This window comes from Sus scrofa, chromosome 1, assembly GCF_000003025.6.
Source record: "Sus scrofa isolate TJ Tabasco breed Duroc chromosome 1, Sscrofa11.1, whole genome shotgun sequence".
Taxonomy (NCBI): domain Eukaryota; kingdom Metazoa; phylum Chordata; class Mammalia; order Artiodactyla; family Suidae; genus Sus; species Sus scrofa.
The window spans coordinates 221,141,305-221,164,619 of record NC_010443.5 but is presented as its reverse complement, the minus strand read 5'-3'; the positions used below and the strand labels follow the sequence as shown (position 1 = coordinate 221,164,619).

Below are 23,315 nucleotides of genomic sequence, written 5' to 3'. Positions count from 1 at the left end.
GATCTGGCGTTGCCATGAGCTGTGGATCCTGTGTTGCTGGGATCCTTTGTTGCTGTGGCTGTGGTCTAGGCCAGCAGCTACAGCTCTGACTTAACCCCTAGCCTGGGAACTTCCATATGCCACTGGTGTGCCCTAAAAATAAACAAGTATAAATAAATAAATATGTATACTGTATTCTTATTTCTTCTCATTCCTGCTTTTGGCCCCCTCATGATCTGGGCTTGCACCCAGCTCTGGCTTTTCATGGTTCCCTTCCCACTTTTTGCTATCTTTTCAGCATATGTCCTCACTGTTATCTGCCTATTCTCTATGCTTAATTCAGATTCCTGAGATTCACACTCTCCTTTAGCTAGTTCACCTAGTCATGTTAGGTTAACTTTCTTTGCTGGAATTGTTTTTGGCTTCTCTTAGTCACTCTGTTTGCCACAGATGGCTTGAGCAAGTGGGAGACAAAGTCACTTGGCACAGACGTGGCTGCTCAGGCAGCAAGGCATGTGAAGGGGATAGTGTCACTGAAATAGGACCTGATGAGGCTATGGTGGGGACTGGCCTCACCCTTACTTAACAGTGTCTAATGTTCTAAAAGAGACACCAAAATCTGACTTTCTCTGTTTTTCCTTTGCAAATCCATGCCTATATTCTTTTGAAGATCACTAAACATATTAGACAAAGTTTGTGTAACTTAAGTAAACCAGAGAGCTGGAGATTATTTAGTCCTGTAAAGTTCCTCCCCACTTATCCACCTATCCATCCATCCATCCATCCACCTTTCCTGTCTAGTTACTACTGGGGAGAAAATGACAGCAGCTCCATTTTTAAAACTTAACCTGTAATTCTTGGATTGAGAAAGAATGGTTTCATGATTCCTGCCATTCAGCCTCATGCAGGTAGGGATTTAAACGTTTTTTTCCCTGCAGAACACAACTCATTTCTTCTGAGTCCCTTCTGCCTAGATTGGAGCCAATGAGGAAAATTTTGCAGCATTTCCTAGTTTGGAAGTGCCATGTAAGTCAAGCTGAGTTTGGGAATGTGAAACCTATTTATACATCCATGAGAATGTTTTCTTTTGAAAAGCAGCATTCTTGGTCCCTGCCTTGGAGAACATCAGTTGAGTGCTGCCCCATTTTAAAGCTTGTTCGACACCTGGAGCAGTGCTTGAATTTGTGAGAGTCAGACCTCCTCACTTGAGTCTGTTCCTGCATATGTTTTCTAACTTTCAGTGGCCAAGTGTTATAGAATTTGGAGTTCATTTTTTAAATTGTTTCAAAATGGTCCAGCATGAGCAAAGTTTATAGTGTTCCAAAAAGAGAGAAAGAGTATTTAGATTTATTGAATGCTTTAGTTTAGTACTTTATATTCTCTGTTTCATTTAATCTTTGTGCCCTTATCAGGTATGTGATTGTTCCCACTTTACAGACAGGAAAACAAAAATCAGAAGTAATTTGACTAAGTTACGGTCTCCTCAGGTGAGAGGTAGAAGGTAATCCTGTGTGAGGATAGCTTATATTTCTAATGAACTCTATGCAGGTATGATGGTAAGCATTTTAACATACACTTATCTTATTCATTCTCACCACATTTGCGCCTCAGAGGTTTTAAAAATCAGTTTCTCAAGACTGATTTTCGACCAAGAACAACCGCTATTAAAGTGCTGATGTATTTTCTTTCCAGTCATTTACATGTATTTTTGTGTAATCTCTTCAGCTTCATTCCCATTTTCACTTAACTTTATAAATGAAGCATCTTCTCATCTTAACAGTATTACCATGACTACGTTAAAGTCCGCATAATAATTTAATAATAATTTAAGTTTCTGACTTATTGCTGTTGTAATAGTGGGACAGTGAATGTATTTGTGCCTAAATCTGTGGGTTGTCTTATTTTTAAACATTATTTACTTAGTGTGTATTATTAGAAGCAAAATTACAGGGTCAAAAGTTAGAAACATTTATTTTTAAAACTAACCACTTTAAAAGGCCCTTGATACATTTTGCCCAATTGATTTCTTTAAAAAATGGGACCCATTGTCCACTGCCAGTGGCAGTGAGTGCCTGTCTCCCTGCAGACCTGGCCCCTGCGGGTGGGACGGATAGTTCCAGTGCTCCTTTACCCAGCTCTGGCATTCCATTCTGGATCCACTCCACTCTGAGGGGTGCTGGGAGCCTGTTAAGGCAGAGATCTCAGTCTGCCTGACACCCATTGTTTGCAACTGCTTGACACTCTGCCCGTTCTCCTGGTGCCCCTCCACTGTGTCAACCACATTTTGAAAAGCACATCTTTGTACCTCTGTATTATTTGTCATTGTCTTCCCTATATCCCCTCAGTGTGTCATAGTATTAATTCTAATTGTGATCACTTTTACATAGACTTACAAGAGATTTACCTCTTTGATGGGATTTTTAAACATGCTCTTGGATTTATCATTTTTGCCTTTTCTGTTGTCTAATGCATTCATTGTTGCTGAGGTATCTTGTAGTAATTGTTGTATTTTTTTTGACAAGTGAGTTGTTTTGCCTCATTTATAAATGTAATTCACTTATTTTGATTACTTAGGGCTTGCACTTACCTCTCTGCTGACCTTGAACAGATTCCATAAAATTCAAAAGGTAGGATTTCTGTTTTTATTCATCCTACGTCCTTCTCACCCTTAGTCATCTGTTATTTTCAAAACAGTCTCATTTCAGGATTTTTATATCTTCAAAACAATAATTATTTAGGAGAATAGTTTCTTTTTTCTATGTACTGGGTTTTGTTTAAATGCCTGTTATTTATTTCTGTGGTGTTTTGTGCTTAGAGTATGGTCTATTCTTATTCTGCAGAATGTATTGAATTCATCATATATTTACACAATGCATACACATATATACTTATGGGAAAGATGTACCTCTGTAGAGTTAACTTAGACTTAACTTAAAAAGTTTGTACAGTAGATGCCTTTGGAATGGATAAGCAATGAGATCCTGCTGTGTAGCCCTAGAAACTATATCTAGTCACTTATGGTGGAGCATGATGGAGGATAATGTGAGAAAAAGAATGTATATATGTGTCTGTGACTCGGTTACTTTGCTATATAGTAGAAATTGACAGAATACTGTAAACCAGCTATAATGGAAAAAATAAAAAACTAATAAAAATTTATACCATATTTTCACTACTATGAAAATATGATGTCCTTAGCATGCCCTGCATATGAAGCTTTGGCTTGTTTTCCTATCATGGTTAACAGTTTTGAGATAACTGAGTCTTACTATGTGGCTGCATTTTTACCCAGTGGGCCCAGCTGGGTATACAGACTGTGTTGTGGAAAGAAATCAGGACTCAAGTCCTAGAAACCTAAGCTGTGACCTAGACCTAGTCTCTGAGGTACTCTGACTAGAAAGTTAATCTGTTAGAGGAACTTTCATCATCATAAAAGGCAGAAATAATTTCCTTAATGCTGTTGATAAAATCTGGACACATCCTGCTTCACAGTATTTATTGTGGAAACTGAGCATTATTTAAAACTCCTGTTCTTCCTGAGACTTCATAAACATGTTTAATGTCTGCATAATAGTTTAACAATAATTTAAGTTTCTTACTTGTTGCTGTTACAGTAGTGGGACAGTGAATGTATTTGTGCCTAAATCTGTGGGATTTTTTTGAATGTTGTTTCCTTATGTATGTTATTAGAAGTGAGATGAATGGGTTAGAAATTACTTGTGTGTATGTGTGTGTGTGCATAAATTTAAAAAAAAGCAACACTCTAAATACCTTTAATGCATTTGCCAAATTTCTTTAATTTTAATTTTTTTTTACAGAATAAAATACATATATTTAAACACAGTTATATTCACACAGATTATTATATCATGGATCTTAAGAAACAGATTAAGTGACTCCCTCCGGAGAAGTGAAATGGAAAATATGCTGAGACAAATAGGAAAATTATTCTAATTTTTTTTAATTGATTTTTTCTGCTTCCATGCCATGAGTGCCATCTCCCTGTAGACTGAGCCCCTGAGGTGGGATGGATGGTTCTAGTGCTACCCAGCTATGGTGCTCCATCCCAGGCCAACTCTGCTGTGGGGTGTTTTGTGTGACAGGGTGGGTCATGTGTCTTCTCCACAAGAAAAGGCATTGTTACCAAGGCAAACAGTGACACTTGATACAGCTATGTACAGGCCAGAGCCCAGAGCCAGAGAAAAGCTAGGAAAACTTTGCAGGAGGGATTGTTGACAATTGTTAGAGGTTGTGGCAATGCAGAAGTTACACAGTGTTCCTTTGGCAACATGTGTTAATGGTTTTTTTTCTAAGGTTGGAGCCCTAAATGAAAATTCTGAACACCTACACTGGAAAAATAATAAAAAGCCTTAGGAATGCATTGCTTAAAATGTAGCAAATGAGATTACATGTCCTTTAACAAAGTAGGTTGCTTTTTTTTTTTTTTTTTTGAAGTAGGTAAGGAAATAGCTATGCTTTGCTTTTAAATAAAAAAATACACAAAAACACATTTTAACAAGAAGACAATGACCAAGATATGGTCCCCAGGCACTTATGACCTCAGATAAATTTATATCTATAGACTGAACACAAGTTTGCCTTTTGAATAAATGCTGAAATGCCATTGGAGCATATTGTCTCAGCTGAGAAACTTAGAAATATAGAGTGTGATTAATTCAGTGCAACTAATTTTGTTTAAAATGCAATGCCTGAGTTCTTCAGGAAGAAGGAAATATGGAAAATTTTATAGGAAAATGCTTAATAAGTGTCTGGTAAAGATTCAGATTTTGTCTTTCAGCTTCTTCTCTGATAAAATTAAGTGCTAAATTCACCAAACATGTTCTTCCCAGTTTACTTTGGGTCTTTGTACAGACCAACTTGGGACCATTGTAACTGGGCATATGTGTCAGCTGTTCCACCCAGGAGGTAGCTGGGAGGACACAGGAATTTTCCATTTTCTTTTTTTTCAGGTATTTCAGTTGAAAACAAGTTGGAGCTGGAAAGTCAGTGTTTCCCTCCATTTAAATGTCTCTAGCTTGTATTTGTAATAAACAATGATTAAAACTTATTTATAAGGACATATATGTGAAGCAGGAATTTTTCATATGCCAGTGCATTCTTTGCATCATTACATTTTAACTGATGAGGCAACATTAGCTATTTTTGGCAGAATGATATTTCCATCTTTCTATCTTTAGAATATTTCTGAAATATAATTTCTTGTTGGGCTAGAACAAGTGGCAGATTTCTTCAGGACTTACTTTCTCATACCTTGCAATCTTACCAAACATTACCATAATATATGACCTAATATAGTAGAGGTTAGGTTTAGCAGGAACCTATCTTTTCAGCAAGTTTTGAGAAAAATATTTGAACTAATAAATTTTAATTACTGGCAGGGTGGTAGGGAGTCTGACTTACAAAATTCATGATGCTGAGGTGCTGCTGTAATTGGCCAGGTACCACCTTTACATTGTAAATGAGTTCATGCCGTTACAAAGGACAGTCTTTACAATCAAAGAAAAGGTCATTTGAACACGTGGAGAACCTAGATCTAAAAGTTATGCCTTACTGGTCTCTAAATTTATCTAAGGAATAAAAATTGGGGAGTTCCCATCATGGCTCAGTGGTAATGAACCCTAGTATCCATAAGGATGCAGGTTTGATCCCTGGCCTCACTCAGTGGGTTAAGGATCCGGCATTGGTGTGAGCCGTGATGTGGGTCGAAGATGTGCTTTGGGTGTGGCATTGCTGTGGCTGTGGCATAGGCCGGCAGCTATAACTCTGATTTGACCCCTAGCCTGGGAACTTCCATGTGACGCAGGTGTTGCCCTAAAAAAAAAAAAAGGGGGCAAAAGAAAAAATTGGAATTTTTTTTTTCCTTTAAGCCAGAAGTAACAGAAGTCCTTATTTGTTTGTTTGTTTGTTTGTTTTTTGTCTTTTTGCTATTTCTTTGGGCCGCTCCCGCGGCATATGGAGGTTCCCAGGCTAGGGGTCGAATTGGAGCTGGAGCCACTGGCCTATGCCAGAGCCACAGCAACGCGGGATCCGAGCCGCGTCTGCAACCTACACCACAGCTCACGGCAACGCCAGATCGTTAACCCAATGAGCAAGGGCAGGGACCGAACCCGCAACCTCATGGTTCCTAGTCGGATTCGTTAACCACTGCGCCACGATGGTTAGCCACTGCGCCACGAGGGAACTCCAGAAGTCCTTATTAATGAAAAAAGAAAGGTGGCGAGGGTAGCAATGATTGTAGAAGTCAAAGACATTGTTTTTTTATTTTTAAAGAAAATGTTAAAATGGGTAACAGTGTTCTCTACCCATTCCTCTGAGATTAATTGCTGTTTGCTTTAAAAATTCTGAATGAAAAGACTGCGGAATTATCTCCTTGTGGTCAGAGTGAATCAGGGAGGTCAGTCTTGCTACATTTCAAGCTAATGGCAATATGTACACATTTTGAAAAATTTTAATCAGACGATTAGACTAACATGTTTAATATGTCTAATATGTTTATAATATGTTTAATATGTATAATATGTTTAATATATTTAATATGTCTAATATGTTTTTATTAGATTATATCTGCTGTATGTTTATAGTTTAATATTGACTGTATGGGAACAATGTACTTCTTATTTTTGTAATTTTATTAGCCTAGTTAGAGGCTCAGAGTAGAAATGTAAGGGGTTGCTTATAGGGGTCAGGCAGGGAGATTAATGGATCTGAGCCCATCCACCTCTGCTCTGGGCTTCCAGGGTGTTTGCCAGGATCACTGGGTTTGTCTTCAAGTAAAAGGAGTCATCTTGTCCTACAGAAGTAGGAATCACTGATGCATCACTAGCAGCACCTCACCCTGGCTCTTGGGCTGCAAATAGTTGAAAGGCCCACCTCAGACCCACTCTTCTCTTGGGAAAGGTGACAGAGGTTCTGTGCCTGTAACATTCCATAGTGGCTAAGGAGCAGGAGGGTGAGTGGGCAGGGCGCCAGCTGTCGGTGCTGAAATCCCAGAGCCTGGGCTCTGATAATTAATGAGGTTTGAGAGAACATTTCCTTGGCGTACTTATGCCTGACCCAGTTGACTGGGGCACTCAGGGGAAATGGGCCTCAGTTCCTACTCTTTCAAGACCGAAGTCTGGCTTTTATACGATTGTTAGAATTGAAATGAATACCTATTTCACCCTATTCTCAGTGGGAAGAAGCTTTCATATCTTGTAATTCTTTATTGAAAGCACTCTCTTTTTCTAAGTAAATGTATTTTAAAAATTGAAACCTGTGTGTATTTGCTCTCTTTCTGCACACAGTGGAACTTGATTGAAATTTTGTTTTTGCAGGAGGAAGAATCAAAAATATCTTCTCAGATGATTCTGAGTTTTGAGAAAGCTCACATTTGCTAGGCTTTGTCTTTTTTCAAGAATAAAGATTTCTCTCATCTGTTGGTGAATGACAAACACTTTTGCCTTAAGTGTTAGAAATGACTTCAGTTAAAGCAGTTGGAGTTCCCTCTGTGTTGCAGTGGGTTAATGACCCAGCACATCTCTGTGGTGTTGCCAGTTCAATACCTGTCCTAATGCAGTGGGTTAAGGATCCTGCATTGCATTGGTGTAGTTGCAGCTATGGCTTGGGTTTGATCCCTGGCCTGGGAACTTACATGTGCCATGGGTGCAGCCAAAGGGGGTGGGGAGCAGTCAATATTCTAAAAGACAAGGCAACAGCTGATATTCAATGTACGCATGAAGAGTTAAAGCATAAAGTACAGTTCTTGCCTGAGGTGAGTCTCATGATTGATGGTAAAATCTATATAGTTGGTCTTAAGAAGAGACTTCTGTTTTATGTAATAAATTAATTAGAGAAGATAGTGTTCTGGTTAATAGCAAGGAATAAGTTTAACAAATGATTCTCAAAATATAATCCTGAGCCAGAATCGTTCACATTGTCCTGAGAGCTTATTAGATACTTAGGGTTTATCCCAAATCTACTGAATTTAATTTCAGGAGGTGTAGGAGTTCAGCAGTTTGTGTTTTTAAAAGGCCCTTCTCATACTTGTGATATACTCTAAAATTTAAGAACCCTTGGTTTATGGAGTCTTTCCATATTAAAGGCTTGGGGTTGCTCAGGGGAGAAGCAGGGGGGCAGCCTCCTTGGCCCCAGTGTAGACAACCTTAACAGGCCGTTGGAACCTGACATTGCAAAGTGCTGAGAGAGATAGGTAAGGAGGTGGAAGAGGAACTGATACTTGGGTTGGGTTGCCCCTGTTGTGTGGGCAGCGTGGTGGCTTTCCACAAGGTCTCCTGCTTTCAGTCCTCACCCAGCCATGTGTGTGCCTTTTGTATGTCCTTGTACCTCATGTGTTCATCATCTTCCAGTTGTAATCTCAGTCCCAGCCCTTTGCTTTGGTTCTTTGACTGATGATTGCTGAGAATTAACAGCCGTTGCACTTTGGGGGCTGTGCATTGGTGCATAGGACATGCAGTTTATGTTTGAGAACTGGAAAGCTTCTTGGTGCTCAGTGCTGCTAAACCTGGAGCAGTCCTTTTGCTTCAGGCATGTTGGGGCAGGGGAGGAGGGACCTTATCTTTCTTATACAGCATTATATTCCCTGTACCTAAGGTAAGGTGCTTGGTAAACAACGGTTGAAAGATGTTTCGTATTTAAACTTTGGGGATGAAGGCACACTGGAGATTGGTATGTCATCCTTCACAGCACCTGACATACAGCGGGCTCCTGATGGTTACTTCCTCACACATCCTTCCCCTCGCTCAGAGTTCAGCGATCGTGGGGGCCTCCCTGCCACCTTGTTTCCAGGTCACACCCAAACATGGTCACTTCCTCCACAGAGAACTGAAAGAGAAAAGAGAAATGTTGGAGTGTATAGAGCTTTCCATCTTGGTTTAAAGGGCAGAACTGAGCCAAGTGATAACCCATCAGAGAGGAATCAATTTCTCATCTGATCATGAAAGAAAACTGCATTAGACTTTTGCTTTCTTTGCTTTAATTAGAAATAGTCTTCCTATTGTATGTATCTAGATATCTAGCAAGTAAGGAAGTTGCTGTGGATGACTGAATGCTCCTTATTCCATAGGCAGTCTCTCATGTGTGACTTTTTTTTTTGTCTTTTGTTAAGCAATGGAGTATAAAATTTTACATATATTAGCAATACAGTTTACATGGATAGCAGTCAGATATTTCATTTCTGATTGGTTAATTTGAAAAGAGAAAAGCTTTTTTTCCTTGAACCTTCTATACTATATTACTTTTAATATACATATCTAGTTTACTATATCAAAGTTAAGAGTATATCTTACTGTTGATTTTAAAAAAATACAAACATAAGGGTTTCCTAGTGGTGCAGCAGGTTAAGAATCTGGCATTGTCACTACAGTGGCCTGGGTCACTGCTGTGGATTGGGTGGACCCCTGGCCCAGGAACTTCCACATGCGAGGGTGTGGCCAAAAAAATACATACATGGATGTATAAATAGCTAGATTTATAAATTGTCAAACATCATGCAAGTTCTTAAGGGAAGAATCATGGATGACAATTGAAAATAATATGCCCCTATTTTAGGACTATTCTTTACCATTTCAAGAAATTGTACTTAGATATTATTGGGAGCATTATTCCAGACCCTACCAGTTCTGCAGAAAACTGATAATATTCTGACAACTGTTTTTCTCCCACCTATATATAATATTAATCTTTAACATTTATTTGAAATGTAGATCCATTTCAAATAAAAAATTCTATCTTTAAGATATCAAGCTTAGGAATTCCCGTTGTGGCTCAGCAGAAACGAATCTGACTAGCATACATGAGGACACAGGTTCCATCCCTGGCCTTGCTCAGTGGGTTGAGGATCCAGCGTTGCTGTGAGCTATGGTGTAGGTCGCAGGCTCGGCTTGGATCCCGCATTGCTGTGGCTGTGGTGTAGGTCAGCAGCTACAGCTCTCATTCGACCCATAGCCTAGGAACTTCGTATGCCATGGATGCAGCCCTAAAAAGTAAAAAAAAAAAAAAAATCAAGCCTAGATTGGAGTGGGCACTGAGAGCAGAGCACACTGTAACTCTCACAGTTTTACTATTTAACTTGATTTAATAAAACGTCCACAGCTGAAAACAGGAGGAGAAATTGACTGTACACAGGCTTAAATATATTTGGGGGACTGGGATGCACACACAGCATGTGGAAGTTTCTGGGCCAGGGGTCGAACCCATGACAAAGCAGTGACTTGAGCTGGAATCTTAACCCACTGTGCCACAAGAGAATTCTGAATATATTCAAGTAGAGTGTTCAGCCTGCAAGCCTAGAAAAATGAGTTTCAGTGAGGCAGATTTTGGCAGGGGAGGCACAGTGAAATGGAGGGCTGAGAGATCTAGCCAGTGTGGAGGTGTTTCCAGGTGAGGGCCTGGACTGTGCTATCCCCCCTTCCCCCTAGACCCCTACCCTGGTCTGCTTCCCTCTCGTCTCAGTGCTCACCCGGTGCACCCCATTGTTAGCTTGGTAACATGGTAACAGGGAAAGAATGGTATTCAGTTGGGGATCTTTGGCTACAAGGAATAAAACCAACTAAAAAAGCATTTTACCAGGATACTGAAGTACTTCAAAGAATCCAGGATCCTCAGAGAAAACCTAGAATCAGACACAGGAAAGCACATGGAATTTGAGGGACTCTGTGTGTTGGCCCCACTGCTCTCACCTTTCTGCCGCAGACCAGTGCTGTCTGCAGTGCTGTTCACAGGTCCACCTACATCCAGAGCCCAGCTGGCAGTTCCTCAGCCCCCATTTCTAAGCCCGAGGGGAGAAGTCTTGCCCAGCATGGGTCTGATGTCTTTAAGGGGGCCGCTGAGCTGTGGCTGGTGAAGTGTGTGTGCATTAGGAAGCAGCATGGGAGGCCCACCTCTGACCCTGTGTCTGGATCAGAAAATTCCAAAGAAGGGAGTAGTTTGCATAGAGGGACAAAAGCATTCCCCCACGCACATACCATTAACATGTTGCTGTGGGTTTATTCATTAACCCTTCACAGAGAAAGTAATCATCTTTGGCTCCAAGAAAGTCTGGATGTTGGACCTGAAAAACCTTGGGCCAGACTCTGAATTAGGGTTATGCAATGTGGTAAATTTTCCATAGTGGCTCCATCCTATGAGACCTCATGACTGTCAGCTGTAGACGCCTCTGGAGACCCACATCTCTGTTAGTGCAGACCCTTTAACCAGCAGTGGTGATGAGTGAGGCTGGATGTTCTTGGTGAAATGCCAGCGTAATGCAAAAGCCTTGTGAATCTCTGCTCTAAAAGCATTCTTTATTCTGAATAGCATTCTGATCTCCTGATGGAAGCCAATGAAGTTAAACTAATAATGTCAGGAAAATATATAGGTTACTAGTTATTAACCCTTCTTCCTTCATTAGCTCACTCAGTTGTTCATTTGAATTGAGAATGACTCGGAGTTCCCGTCATGGCACAGTGGTTAACGAATCTGACTAGGAACCATGAGGTTGCGGGTTTGGTCCCTGGCCTTGCTCAGTGGGTTAAGGATCCGGCGTTGCCGTGAGCTGTGGTATAGGTTGCAGACGTGGCTGGGATCTCCCGTTGCTGTGGCTCTGGCGTAGGCGGCAGCTACAGCTCTGATTAGATCCCTAGCCTGGGAACCTCCATATGCCACGGGAGTGGCCCTAGAAAAGGCAAAAAGACAAAAAAAAAAAAAAAAAAAAAAAAAAAAGAGAGAGAATGACTCTTAGTCCACAAACTCAGGAGTGTAAGAAATACTGCATTTTCCTAAATTGCTTTAGATTTGACCCTAAGCTTCTACTCCCCTGGGGTGGCAGGAAAGGTAACCTCGGTTAGGCTTTGGTCTCTTTCCCTCACTACCCTCCCAGGGTTGTGCCAAGATTCCAGACTGTTACTGCATGTCATGAGGTCAGGAAAGCATCCTGGTTCATCTGTTCACACTGGTCCCTGCTGAGAGCCATGTTTGAGGCTGGGGAGGGTGCTTTGTCTCAGCTAAGAGACCAGGCTCAGCATCTGGCCATTCTCCTGAGGCTCTGGCATATCTGAGGGTGCTGCCAGGGACCAGGGTGGTGGTGGTGGTGGTATTTCTTTCTTCTCAAACCCTTTTCTCTTTAAGAAAGTCCACCCACAGCCTCCCTGAAGCAGAGAAACCAGAGCGCTCTCCCCATGTAAGTGAGGGAAGTTCAGAGAGAAAACCCTTGAGGAAGCATCATGCCCCAGAAGCAATAACTTTCCCTGTGCTGGCTGCAGCAGGTGGTGAGGTGGGCTCTGTCCTCTGCAGTCATCCAGTGGCAGGTGCCTGTGGTCAGAGCCCCACTGAGAGACATCACCTGCTCTTCCTGATGGCAGCTGATTTGTGGGAGGTTCTACCTGCTCCAGACTGGCAGGGGTTTGAAGCACTTGTTGTTTGGCTGTTTCCACAGCCAGTTTGTAAATCTGTCCACTCCAGAAGAGTAGCCTTCAAATTCCTAAGCACTTCTGTAAATCTTTGTTGAATTTATAAAAGTATGGGGAAAGATTCCATTTTCCCTTTTCTGGCCATGGATAATTTAGTTCTATTAATATTCCTGCAGAGATACTTATCTAACCTGGCTCACACAAGGCGCGTTTGCCCTTGGAATTCTCAGTGACTAGACTGATTGTGAGTGCATCCACTTTCAGTGATCAGCTGCTTTCCTTTTGCCATTATTTTAGATGCTGCCTTGGTCACAGCGCAACTCATGCATTAAAAGATAAAAACATTTTGGAGGAATGTATTTAGGATTAAATCAAGGGGAATGCTTGCTATAGAAGATGGCAATGCGTTCTTAGGCACCCAGCATATTACATAGGGTCTGTGAATGCCTCTTCTTCTGGAATTTCAGAACAGGCTGTACATGAAATATTTATACAGCACAGTGCTGCTTCACCCCTGACAAAAGCGTAGGTCCAGGTGTATGCTGTTACTACAGACATCACTAACATATAAGCAGTGAAGGACCCTTAAGGATAGTTGGAATGTTAGAAAAGTGTCTCTCATGGGGTTTAGTTTGTAGTGACTGATGAAGTGGCCTTGGTTCCTAAACAGAAATGTTTATCTTGTTGCTAGAATGGCACTTAAGAGTCAAGGCACATCATGGAGGAGGGAGGAGAAATTTAGAAAAATAGATGGTGCAGAAGCTAGTAACCTGGTTTACTGTTGGTAGAGAGGTTGGAGTAGTCCCTGGAATGACTTTTAAGAAAGAAATGTTACTAAAAACACAGCTGAGAATCATTATCTTACCATGTCTTTTCTTTCTTTCTTTCTTTTTGTCTTTTGGCCATGCCTATGGCATGCAGAAGTTTCCAGGCCAGGGGTCGAACCCGAATTACAGCAGTGGCCTGAGCCATAGCAGTGACAACCCTGGATCCTTAACCCGTTCAGCCACAAGGGAAGTTCCCAACTCTTTTTTAGGATCAATGCAGAGCTCATTTGTAACATAAAAATCTAATTATAACTTTACTAGCTATGGGTGACTATTATGTCTCATCTGTAAAAGAGGAATGATAACACCTGCCTAATGGCCTCATTGTAAGGTACTTTGGTAAGTGCCTTAGTAAGAGCTTACTAAGAACCACCGAACTTTTTTTTTTTGCTTTTTAAGTTTTTGTTTGCTTTAATAATAATCACTTCCATTCATAACCTTACCTGCATTTTTTTTTTTAATTCTTGACATAGACCAGTGAAGTAGTGGTATTTCCAATTTAGAGATAAAATTAAAAGTTGAAACTGTTTGCCATCATGTCAAAGTTCATACATAGTATCCTTTAATGAAGAGCCTTCTTGGCTCTAATTGGCTTGAATTGATATTGTTCCTTGTGACTGAAGGTTCCTGGTTAATATACCACCTTCCTGCATTATTTGGATACCAAGTAAATAATATCCTTTATAGAAAAAGAGTTGCTACAAATTAATAAGAACACTGCAGCAGAAAAAGCAAAAAATGTTCAACCTCAGAGATAAGCTAAAAAATGAACTTTAAAAATCTGTAAGATAGGAAAAATTAATACTACCCAGTTTTAGAGGGAGTGTGGAGAAGCATACCACTTAGATACCACTCCTGCCCTACAGAGAATAGACTTGTAGGGCAACTTATGAACAATATCAAATCCATATATTTTTTCATACATTTGACACCTGACTCTATCCTAGCAAATACTTACGTGTTTGAGACTAACCATGTCAGCATTATCTACATGATCAGAAATTGGAAATAAATGCTTCGGTGCTGTTTATTATAATTATTATCCAGCCATTAAAAATAAAGGCATAGAAGACTAATAAGTGACACAGCACTCCCATCAAAATAAATGGCAAAAGCAGGTTACAAATAATGCCTGTGATTCACTTTTAATAAAAATCATATATGCTTACACATTTGTTATATTTATGAATATGTGCCACATACATACCAAAGTGGAAGGAGATTCAAAAAATGCTAATGGTGTTTAAATTTTGTTCTTTATTTATATTTGATTTTTCTAAACTTTCAGTACTACTATGAAGGAAGAAAAACTATTTTTTAAAGTTATCTTTTTGACAATTTAGCATATATCATGTAGGTTACCCAGAGGTAGTAATATGGTATCCAACCTGAGTCTGGACTTTTGCTTTGTTAATCTGATACATTTCAGTGTCTTTTTTCTTTTGCTTTGTTAAAGAGTAACTATCATTTACCTAAAGCAGGAGAATATAATTTAAATGTTCAGACTTGATAGCATATAGCTGTTCAATAGTTTTGTAAGGTCTTTTAGAGAACCAAAGCCAGGCACACAAGGGTGGTGTGAGGAGAGAGAGAGAGGAAAGAAACAGGAATAAGAATGAGGCAAGGTGTTTTTATTGGGCTGTTAAGTAAACCTCAGGGTAGAAGATGACCAGCACAAACCCACCGGCCTACGCCAGAGCCACAGCAACGCGGGATCCGAGCCGCATCTGCAACCTACACCACAGCTCACGGCAACACCGGATCGTTAACCCACTGAGCAAGGGCAGGGACCGAACCGCAACTTCATGGTTCCTAGGCGGATTCGTTAACCACTGCGCCACGACAGGAACTCGATAACTACAATTCTTGATAGGAATTATCCGATCATCACTGTTTGCCCTTTCAGTTTCTTTTCAGTCAGTCCCCTGCAGTCTGCATCCTGGACCAGCCTTATTCAGAAGTGTCCTTAGGGGTCACCAGTGACCTCCCTACTAATTGTTGCATCCAGTGACATCTTGTTAGTCCCCAGCTACAGCAGTTGAAGTCACTCATCTTTCTTTGGGCTGATATGCCTCTATACCCTCATGGTCATTTTCCCACCTCTGTAACCACTCTGTTAGTGTCTCCTTCACTGGTTCTTTTTTCTCCATCTCCTTTGAACCTTCTCTTTATTTTCTACTCATTCACCTTAGGACCTTCACTTAAGTCCTGGGACTCCAACTCTTCTTTTTTGAGGCATAGTGTAGCAACCAGCCTTTCCCTAATATGTGTCATCCCTGTTGCTGCTGGGAGTTTGATCATAAAATGTTTTTTGGAATTAGAATATGTTTGCTTTACCACAAAATCTAGACATAGAAATACTTAGAGGTCATCTCCTGTGCACCAGAAGGCCCCTGGATTGTCAATGAATGGTCTACTTGCTGATGATGGAATAAGCTCCTTGTGGGAACCTCTGCATAAACAAACAAAAAAACCCCTAACTTAACATAATCAGAATAGTCCCTCTCCAGCTGGAGAGCTAAATTTAATAAACTTGAAACAGTAGCCAATACCATTGAGACACTGTGTGAGGGTTAAATTAACTAGGGGGGGGTAGGATCACCCACTCTGTGGACTCATGATGGGCCTTAACAGAGGGGATAAGAAAAGCTGTATATTGCATAGGGAATGAGAGTTGCAAGAGCAGGGTGGAGGAGTATGTGTTCTTTGAGACAGATTAGACTTACCTAAGACAGGAGGTGTTTGTTAGAAGCTAGAGGAAGATAAGATAAAGTAGAGCTAGATTGTGGAAGAACCTGAGAGTCGGCAAAGGAGGTTGTATTTGATAGAAGAGAAATGTGTTACCACCATGGTTACGGATAGAGGAGAATGCTAGATTTGGAAGGCAACTTCAGAGTTGACGTTATCCCTTATGGTAGGATGGGGATGACTAATATTAGTTGTACACGCTGTATGTTAGGCGCAAGATCTCATCATTCTTATTCTTACAGCAACCTTAGAGGCAGATAATATTATTCCCATTTTATAAATGACAAATGAGCTCTGAGGAAATACAATTTGTATGAGTTCTGTAGTGTGTCAGAACCAGGATTCAAGCCCAGGGGCATCTGACTTCAAAGCACAACGAGGATGGAGAGAGAACACTGAAATCAATTCTGTATTTTACAGTCAAGGAAACTGAAACCAAGGAGACAGGGGACTGTGCAAGTTACCCAGGTAACAGGTGAAAGCAATTGCTCTGCAAGACAGAGTGGATAGGAAGTGACCAGTGAGTGGATAGGAAGAGAGGCCAGGGTAGAGAATGCTGTTACAAACAGGTTCAGTGTCAAAGAATTTGGTACTAGTTGGAGGCATGGGAGTGAAAAAAGGTTGAGAGCAGTAGGACATTCAGGGCAAATGGTGGTGGACTGATCTTGATATTGTTAGTGATGAAGAGGGAGGAGGTGCAAACAGTCCCAAAGTTTTAATCCAGAAGAAGTGCCATTCACAGAGAAAACCCTCAGTGGAGTTAAAGAGAAAGGCCATGTATTTCTTGTGGGCAGGTCTGATTCTGAAATGAAAATGATATCAAAATATAAAAATTGATGGTCTTCATGAGCTGAGCTGTGTACATAATGACAGAAACATAATGAGCAGTGATGGAAGTGGAGGGGAAGGAAGGGCTGTGAGGAAACTAGTCCTTTTCTTTCAGCTGATGGTGAGATACTCCATATGTTAACCACTAGCTGTTACCAAAGCAGAGGAGACTCATATTTGCATGATATCCTAGGTTCTTTTTTATTCGGGCCTGCCCCTTCCACCCCTTAACCATACTTTGATTTCAAACTGTTTAGCTGTCTCTAATAATTGATTCCCCTCTCCTGCTGGAAAGGAGTATTGCCCCATCACATTTCCCTCATGAGACTCTTTTTTTCTTTCAGAATGATTGTCACTATACTGGATGGACTGCTGAACTATTGAATTACTTCCATCTTTTAACCACACTAGGAAATCATCCAAGGAGTTGAAATATTTATTACAGTAATTTCTGACCTTACATACTTGAGGTAAGGTATACTTTTCCCCCCATACAACTATCATGAAGTTATCATGTCTGTCTTCTTTAACTTTGCTTTTTAAGAGACATTAATCTACTCTTTTCCTCTACCTTTGATGCTCTAATAATCCCTTCAGAGTGCTCTTAATCTGAAAATATATGAGTGCAGGAAAGACTCTTAGGTCATGAAATATGAGCAAGCTGTTTGACTCTTGAAGAATAAAGGGGAAAATGCATTACTCTTCAGATTAAATCAATAAAAGTACCCCATTTCCTTAAACACAATATGCACAGACTGGATTATAGTAGAGAAACTTAATAGGTTGAAAGGAGTATTTATTATTAAAGCTACTTGAAAAAATGAAGATACTTAAATTTTAATATATTGCTGGCTTTATTCAAATAAAGAAAATTTAGAAAATAAAGAAAATTTGAAAGAAAAAATCTGTTATTCCACTTTCAGAGATAACCAGTATTAAAATTTTGCTATATAATTGTAATATTTGTTTTACAGATATTTGTAATGGGGTGTGCATGTGTTGTTTGTGTTAACTTGCTAGATTTTTGCAAACAAGAAACATTTATGATGTGCTTGTTCTTCGCCAGACTCTGTACCAAGCACTTTACATACACTAATTTACTAATTCTCACAGTCCTGTGAGGTTGGTGCTTTTCTTATCCCCATCTGTACATAAGAAAATTGAAGCTCAGAAAAATTAAATATCTCACCCAGGCTCATCAGCTGGTAAACCCACTCAAAACTTGAACCAGTCCCATGCCAAAGCCCATACCAATAAGTTTTTTTTGGCCGCACCCTCGGCCTGAGGAAATTCCTGGACCAGGGGTGAACCTGAGCCACAGCCGTCACAACAACAGATCCTTAACCTGTTGAGCCACGCGGGAACTCCCAGTAGGCTTTTTAACATACATCTTTTCCTTGACAAAGCACTTACTCCTTTTTTACTGCAGCATCATTTATAATAAATGCGTGGTATTCATTTATATGGGTATACAGTGGTTTCTCTACACTGTCTCTTTATTTTGTTGGGCATTTATCGGTTTTTATTTTAGTTTTAGAAACAACATTGTAATAACATCTTTCGTGCACACCTGTGATTATCTCCCTAGGGTGGTTTGCTGCATGTGGCAATGCTGAGTCAGCCACAGTAGGGGAATGTCTCCTTCAAGTTTTTGATGCACTCTGCTAATTGCCTTCTCAAAAGGTTGTGCCAGTTGATATTCCCACTAGCAATATATAGAAATGCCTGATGACCTTAAGCCTTCAGTGTTAGGAGTTGGCAAATGGATACTTTTTTTGGTCTTTTAAAAAATTCCAGGTGTCCTTTATCACGTCCATCTTCTTGCCTCTAATCCTTAGAGCCACAGCCTCTGACCGGTTTCTCTCTCTCCACTGTAGACATCACTTTGTCACTAAAGGAATTGCAGGACAGTGGGTAAGAGCATGGGCTCTTGAGCTAGATGCCTGTGTTCAATTATGGCAGTGCTGCTCTGCCTCAGTTTCCCCATCATTAAAATGGAAATAATAATAAAGCCTTTCCTGTAGATGGTGCTAGGTGATAGTTGATGTAACGTATTTTAGAACAAATGCATGATGTGCTTAATAATTATTGGCTACTTCTATTGTCTTCCAGAAGTCCATGCTCATATAATTAAAAAACCTTAGGTTATATGCAGTTGAGCCTTGAACAACATGGGTTTGAACTGCACCAGTCCACTTATACACAGATTGTTTTCAATAGTAAATAGTACATTTCTACACCACCTGTGGCTGGTTCAATCTGTGGACACAGAACCCTGGATACTGGCCAACTATAGATTTTCAACTGCATAGAAGGTTGGTACCCCTCACTTCCCCAGAGTTCAAGGGTCAACTGTACTTATAAATTAAATCTGATTAATTCCAAATTAGTAACTCACAGAAGAAACTACTGGTGCTGACATTGTGATCTGACATGTTAACAGCCTGAATGTCATGAACAACCTTCCCCGCCTCATTTGGTGCTGTGAGGTCAGGATACTGAGGGGAGAGTAGAAACAGGAATAATTAGAATGTTAAAGTATTTCGTAGCCTCACAGAGCACTCTCACACACATTATCTCACTTGATCCTAACAGTAGAGCTATGAGGGAGGTGGAGCAGATATTATTAACCTCGTTTCATGGAGGAGGAAATTCACTTGGAATGAAGTGACTTGTTCCCTGAAAGTCGTGGACCTGGTCAGTGGAGAGCTGTGTAGTCTAGACCTTCTGAGTACAAATCCTTGCTCTTGATGCTTCATGACATAATGATAGGCACAGGTATAGATACCCAGGTGTGGAAAGGAAGGTACAGGTAGGAGCAAAGAGGGTTCTGTCTGGGAGAAGGCAGCAGAGTTGGGATAAGAACTTGGACATATTGACAGGAAGGCAGGGACCCAGTGGGGAGGTGGCTAGAAGGGAAGAGGGAGTGAGATCAGAAAGAGAGGGGCAACTGAAGGGTCCAGGACTGTAGAACCCATAGGGCTGGCTGAGGAGATGGAGAGAGGGTGCTCCATCTTTGCATCGAGGGGAGAGGAGGAAAGGAAGTTAAGGGTAACATTAGGAAAGGGAAATCCCTATGTTGCCTGTGGAATGAGAAGAAATCACACTCTACAATAATCATCTTGTTTCCAAATACCACAGTGGCTGCCAGGCTGTGCTCTAGTCCTGGGTTACCCTTGCTCAGAAGTTAAGGCCACAGTGATAACATGTATACACACTTGTTGGTGGTGTCAGGTGTGTTAATCGGCGGAGAAACAAGAAGCACTAGTTCAGTTTTTGGTTCTAGAAACCTTTGTTAAGGACTGTGCTCACCATCAAATCAGGTAGGTGAAGTAGGGAGATTCGATGGTTTCTTAATGTGTGAAATGAGGAGTTAGATGAGATAGATGTCTCCCAAGTAGTCACTTTCTATCAAGCCATTTTCTTTTTTTCTTCTTTTTTTTTTTTTTTTTTTTTTTGCTTTAGGATCATACCTACGGCATATGGAGGTTCCCAGGCTATGGGTCGAATCAGAGCTGTAGCTGCCGGTGCATGCCACAGCCACAGCAACGCTGAATCCAAGTTGCATCTGTTTCCTACACCACAGCTCCCAGCAACACTGGATCCTTAACCCACTGAGCAAGGCCAGGGATTGAACCTGTGTTCTCCTGGATGCTAGTCAGATTCATTAACCACTGAGACATGATGGGAACTCCTACCAAACTGTTCTTTTTCAAATCCAGTCTACGCTGATCTCCTATCTATGACCTCCTTTACACATCACTGCTAATATTCTTCCGGAGGTTTTCCTATGTTTATATGCTTAAATAAGATTTTTAAATATAATCTACTTTTTTCAGTTGATACATTGTAAACCTCTCCTTGTGTGTCATTGCTGCATAATGATTAAAGGTAGATAGTGAGTCTAGTTTAGCAATGTATGTACTTAACAAATCTCCCTCTAGACATGTATGTCCATGCATATCCTCTTAACTATTATTTTGGGGCTACTCTTAATTATTCTTAATATAAAAATCAGAAAGAGGTTTTCAATCTGTATTACTTGAAAAACAACCAATTTACAGTCCCCCTGACAGTATGCAAATGTTTTCTTTTCCCACACTCTTGACATTAGAGCATAGAATTAAAAAAGGCTGTTCAGTTTTATGCACAAATGAACATTTATCATATGTTTATAAGCCATTTGTTTATCTTCCTTTGTGAATATTCTGTTCATATTCTTTCCCCATTTCTCCAAAGGGACATTTGCTTTTGTTACTGATTTGCAAGAGTGTTTTTGCTATAAACTATCTTGTGTTATAAAAATATTATAGATATTTATGTCCCTTTCCTTTGAATTTTGTAGAGTATTTTTAAAAGTAAGTAAGTATTTAATTTTAGGTGGTCGAATCTTTATTCTGTTGTTCCACATGGACTAACTAGGAAGCAGGAATGCCTTGGTATTATTTCCCCAAAGTCTCTTCTTTACATAGCAGAGTGATCTCTTTGAAGTATAATCACAAGTTGGCACACCTTTGCCTAAGCCAGTCATGGCATCTTCCTTACCACGGCATGCAAGGCCCAGCACAGTCCGGCTTTGCCTACTCTCCAGCCTCACCTCTGTTCCACAGAACACTATGTTCCAGCCTCACTGGCTACCTTTCAATTCATGGAACATGTCAACTTCTTTCCTGCTCCCAGGATTCTGCAGGTGCTTGTTCCTTTGCTTGAACATGTGCTTGCTCACACACACGCACACATATGCTCATATGCCCTTCTTATAAGTGGACTCCTTATTCAGAGAGCCAGTTCCCTAGAGAGAGCTCTGAGCGAGCTGCTTGTGTCCACCTGGCTTCCTTCTTCACTAGTTGTGTGTCCTTGGGCAAGTTACTTCACTTCTTCACCTGTAACATGGAAACCAACATTATAACAATACCTAATTCGGGTTGTTGAGAGGATTGTTGTTCATGCATAGTTCTTGGAGTGCTATGCTATTCAGAGAGTACATGTGAGTGGTGAGCTGTTATCATGGTCCTAACCCTTCAGCTTTACCTTAGATTTCATCTCAGAGTGCCTTCCTGTCCAACATTGGTTTTTTTCCCTCTATTAGTGTCTATCTCATAATCCTAGGGTTTTTTTCCCCTTTGAGCATGTATGAATATGCAATTATTTTTTTTTTTTTCCCTGTTTCCTTCTCTACCTTGTAGGGACAGGGATTATGCCTGTGTGGTCTATAGCTAGGTCGCTAACACTTCGCGCAGTGTTTGTAGAATGAATAGCAACATCTCTAACAAGATTGCATAGAAATCTACCTTTATTTTCTTATGGTAGTTTTATAGCTTTGTTTCACATTTTAGAATACTTCATCTGTATGAGACATAGTTGCAAGTATGATTTGAGATATGAATGAAAATTTTTTTCCCAAATGAGTAGTCAGTTACACTTTTTGTAATTCTTTTAAAGAGAGCTCCAACCCAAATTACAGTCCCTTAGGGACTCTGCGGTTGTTTCAGTTTCTTTTGTTTGTTGTTCTCTCCTTGGGTAGTTCTTTTGCAAAACATAAATGCAGAAACTGTTCACTGATTGAGCCACATTCCTCATGATGGTGCTGGTGCAGTACCGGGGAAGATGTTCCTGGGATCACCTACCACAGCTGGCTGAGCTTCCAGGAGGAAGGAAGACATGATGAGTTTTGTTTCTTTGCTTGGAACATGGGCTTGTTCACACACACGTGTGTGTGTGTATGCATGAACACACATACATACATGTGGGGCAATTCAGGGACTTGTTCTATTTATTCAATAGCTAATGTTAGGAAACCTGCTAGCAATTTTGTCAATGATGCTTTAGATATTGTGTCTGCCTTTACGGGTGGGGGGAACTATTGAAATCTGAAAACTTCAACTTTTCAATGACTAAATTACTTTTCCATAACTCCCTCTTGCATTTAATGAGGGCTGAAAATGCTTTGTATAACATGTATTCTGATTTTTGGTTTGGGAAAATTAATCATCATTCTTCTCCATATTTTAGCTTTTAAATTAATTACAAAAATAATACATCCATTTTCACATATTCATGTCATGAAACATGTATACAGAAAAGATTGACTCTTGCATCCCACTCTTCTGATCCTATACCTTAAAACAACCACCATTGACTTTATTGTATATCCTTTCAAATTTCTTTATGTTTAATAATTATATTAGCCTTTTTTGCCCCACCCTCCCAACACACTCAAATATTTGAATGCTTTTTCCAAATGGTGTTTTAAACTCACTTGCTTATACCCATCAGTGGGCTTTAAAGAACACTTGAAGCCTTTGTTTTCTGGCTGGCAGCATCTTAGAGAAGTTACTGGTTGATATTTTCCCAGGACTTTGAACATCAAGCCCTGCTTAGTTTGTGGGAATCACTTAATGTAATCTTCCAGAGGGCAGGGGCTTGGGCACATTCAGGAATAATGATTTCCATCTCACTACAGAAGAAAGAATGGGAACTTATAAGGGAAGCATCAGAGTAGGAAAGGAGAAAATCCTTCCAAGTTCAT

At 40.3% G+C, this 23,315-nt stretch overlaps 1 protein-coding gene across 13 annotated transcripts in view; it reads left to right on the top strand.

Annotated features, from left to right (window-relative positions):
- KANK1 (KN motif and ankyrin repeat domains 1) overlaps positions 1-23,315 on the top strand; it is a 203,834-nt gene that overhangs the window by 54,256 nt on the left and 126,263 nt on the right. For 7 of the 13 annotated variants that reach the window (XM_021064459.1, XM_021064452.1, XM_021064479.1 and 4 more), the window contains exon 2: positions 17,131-17,256. The exons of 1 other annotated variant lie outside the window; for it this stretch is intronic. The gene's annotated coding sequence lies outside the window, so the exon portion shown is untranslated. Of the gene's footprint in view, positions 1-2,553; positions 2,607-17,130; positions 17,257-23,315 lie in introns of all 13 variants that reach the window. 5 more of the 13 variants (XM_021064463.1, XM_021064415.1, XM_021064426.1 and 2 more) reach the window with 1 other exon arrangement.